This window comes from Macrotis lagotis, chromosome 3 (assembly GCF_037893015.1).
Source record: "Macrotis lagotis isolate mMagLag1 chromosome 3, bilby.v1.9.chrom.fasta, whole genome shotgun sequence".
NCBI lineage: Eukaryota > Metazoa > Chordata > Mammalia > Peramelemorphia > Peramelidae > Macrotis > Macrotis lagotis.
This window is the reverse complement of record NC_133660.1, coordinates 292,983,270-292,987,022: the sequence shown is the minus strand read 5'-3', so window position 1 is coordinate 292,987,022 and position 3,753 is coordinate 292,983,270. Positions and strand designations below refer to the sequence as shown.

Genomic DNA, 3,753 nt, shown 5'->3' with positions numbered 1-3,753 from the left:
ACTTCTTCTCACATGACCTGCCAAAGATCAGAGATCTGAATCTTTTTTTTAAATTTATTTTTTTATTCTCATTTTGTACAAATTTTTTTTACTTTAATAAAATAATCTTGTTTACAAGTAAACAAAATACCCCTCCTCCCCCATGAATATAGATAGACTTGCTTGGGCGAAAAAAGTAAAGGAGAGAGAAAAAATTAAAATAAAAAAAATAATAGTAATAATTGTAGGTATGGCCAGGTGGTGCAATGGACAAAGCACCAGCCCTGGAGCCACGAGCACCCGAGTCCATATCCAACCTCGTAAACCCAACAATCACCCAGCCATGGGACATGCAAGCCACCCGATCCCCACTGTCCTGCAAAAACCAAAAAAAAGAAAGAAAAAAAAGACCCAAAATAAAATAAAATAGTAATAATAGTAGGGGTGGCTGGGTGGCAGACAGAGCATTGGCCCTTGAGCCAGGAGCACCTGAGTCGGAATCCAGCCCCAGACACCCAAAGATCATTCTGCTATGTGGCCCCAGGCAGGCCACCCAGCCCCACTTGCCCTGCACCCTCCCCAAATAATAATAACAAAAAATGTTCTTGAGTCTTTGTTCCAACACCAACAACTCTGTCATGGGTGGATCACATTCTTTATGATAAGTCCATCACAACAGTTATTTCCATATTTTTCCACCGTTGCCATTGCTGATTGCAACTCCCTCCTTTCGTATTTCTCCACTACCACGTACTACATTTTCTCTCTCCTTTCACTCTGACTCTACTGTAGGGTCACTGAGTGGCGCAGACAGATCCCTGGTCCTGGGGCCAAGAGGCCCTGAGCCCCCATACCACCCCTTAGGCCCAGAATCCACCTGGCCTTGTGGTCCTGGGCAGGCCTTCCAATCCCAGCCCCTTGCAAGAAGTAAGAAAGAAAATGTGTTATATCTGACCACTGTTCCCCCATGGTCCATCCTCTTCTCCTTTATTCACGTCCCCACCCCTTCCCCTTGTTCCCCGCTCCTTCTTACTCCAGATGTCTATACCCCATTGAGTATATTTGCTGTTTCCTCTCCTAGCCATCTCTGATGAGAGCAAAGTTTCCCTCATTCCCCCTTGCCTCCCCCCTTCCATATCATTGCAATAGCTCATTGTAATAAAAAAAAAATCTTATGTGAAATATCTTGGATTATACCCCCTCTCCTTTTTCTTTCTCCCATTCCATTCCATTTCCCTTTTTTTCTATTGACTCCATTTTACACCATCTTTTATCTTCGAATTCACCTTTCTCCTGTGCTTCAACTACAAAAGCTCTGTCTACCTGCTCTATTAACTGAGAAGGTTCATATGAGTATTATCAATGTCGTTTATCTATGCAGGAATGCATGCAGTTCATCCTCATTAAGTACCTCATATTTCCCCCATCTCCTCCAATCTCCATGCTTCACCTGAGTCCTGCATCTGAAGATCAAACCTTCTGTTCAGCTCTGGCCATTCCAAAAGGAACCTTTGAAATTCCCCTGGTTCATTTAAAGTCCATCTTTTTCCCTGGAAGAGGACATTCAGCCCTGCTGGGTAGTTCATTCTTGGCTGTATTCATGCTCTTTTGCCTTCTGGTATATTATATTCCAAGCCCTATGAGCTTCCAATGTAGCTGCTGCTAAGTCCCGTGTGATCCTGACTGCAGCTCCACGATATTTGAACTGTGTCCTTCTGGCTGCTTGTAATATTTTCTCTTTGACTTGGGAGTTCTGGAACTTGGCTATAATATTCCTAGGGGTTGGTTTTTTGGGATCTGGTTCTCTGGGGGATCGGTGGATTCTCTCCATTTCTATTTTGCCCTCTGCTTCTAAGAATATCAGGGCAATTTTCCTGTAGTAATTCTTTGAAAATGATGTCAAGGCTCTTTTCCTGATCATGACTTTCAGGTATTCCAATAATTTTCAAATTATCTTTCCCAAGTCTGTTTGCCATATCAGTTGTTTTTTCAATGAGGTTTTTCACATTTTCTTGTAATTTTTCATTTTTTTGATTTTGAAGTATTGATTCCTGATTTCTGTTAAATTCACCAATCTCCCTGAATTCTATTCTTTGTCTGAAGGATTTGTTCTCCTCAGAGAATTTTCTTATCTCTTTTTCCATCTGGCCAATTTTGCTTTTTAAAGCATTCTTCTCCTCAATAACTTTTTGAGCGGTGTTTCCAGCTCCTTCCCCCCAGGCACACATGGGCTTCAGAGAAGTTGGGGTCGGAGCAGGGTGTTGCAGGATCCGCGAGCCCGCAGCATGCCAAAAGCACCAAAAGGCAAAAGTACAGGACAACAGAAAAAAGTTATACATCCTTATAGCAGAAAAGCAGCTCAAACTTAATCGAGAAGTTCACAGACAAGAAAGAAAGGAAAAGTTGAAGAATGAAAAGGCTTTGCGTCTAAACATTATAGGTGAAAAACTGAGGTAGTTTCAAAGTCACCTTGATCCTAACAAAAGAGAGTATACAAAGAAAGATGCTTGCGACCTAATAGAGAGTTATGTACATCTGTTCAACAGTGAACTGGAACAGATTGAGTTGCAGAACAGCATCAAAGGCAGACAGGGAAGGAAGCACTTTTCTGGAGAAACAGTCATCAAACAGACGGTAGAACAGGAGCGGAAACTCTATGAAGGTTATGGCATGGAAATTCCTGATATTGTCACTGCAAAACATCTGCGAACTTTCAGGGAATGGGATGGTGATTTGAAGAAACTGCCAGATATTAAGATGAGAAAGTTTTGTGCTAATGATGGAATTTCTAACAAGGATAAGAAGAAAGATGTTGTGCCTACAGAGGTAGACTTGGGGAAAATAGATATCCAAGATGGATCAGATGACTCCGATGAGGATATGCCTGAGGTGGCCTAGTTCTAATTGATTTGACTGAAGAAGAAATAATATTATGGTACTCTCAGGTATTACTGGTAAATATTGTCCTCATACAGATTTACATAATCTCCTGTTCTGGCCTGTAAAGTAATATTTACTGTGCAGTTTTAGAAGAACATGTTAAGGGGCAGCTAGGTGGTGGAGTGGATAGAGCACTGGCCCTGAAGTCAGGATGACCTGAGTTCAAATCTGGTCTCAGACACTTAATATTTAATTAGCTGTGTGACTTTGGGCTAGTCACTTAATCCCATTGCCTTGTCAAAAAAAAAAAAAAGAATATGTCACTAAGTTATTGAGCAGAATACTCAATATTTTCATTTAAGCTGTCAAGATAAGAAGTGCATGCTAGTGATCCTTTTACTTGAATCTATCAGGATGAGGAAGAGAGAATTGGCCTATTAATTGAGCCCCCTTTTATCTTATAGAATATCATATCTGAAAACAACTTCTAGGATCCTCTAACTCATACCCTTTCTATTCAAGAATCTCTCCAAATGGTCAACCAACTTGTTGCCAGATATATTCATTGAAGGTGAGCTAATTGTTTTGAGAATCAGCTTGGTCCTTAGCTTTAATTTTTAGGGAACCTCTCTTATATGGAGCCTCAATTTCTATGGAACCCCATTATTCCTGATTCTACTTTTTAGCTTAGCACAGTGAAACTCATTTCTTTTTACCATGCTAGTTCCTAAAAATACTCTTTTTTTTAAATCATAAAGATGCTTTTTATTGCATTTTTTGGTTAGGTGTAAAAAAATTATTTCCTTAACATGTTTATATATACCTTAGAAGTCCAGAACAAGGTTCTCCTATAGATATGATAAACCCATTTCTTTCATTATTATACTACTCCTT

At 40.1% G+C, this 3,753-nt stretch overlaps 1 pseudogene; it reads left to right on the top strand.

Annotated features, from left to right (window-relative positions):
* The first annotated feature begins 2,216 nt into the window (after positions 1 to 2,216).
* Positions 2,217 to 2,972, top strand: LOC141516702 (translation machinery-associated protein 16 pseudogene; annotated as a pseudogene).
* The last annotated feature ends 781 nt before the right edge of the window (positions 2,973 to 3,753 follow it).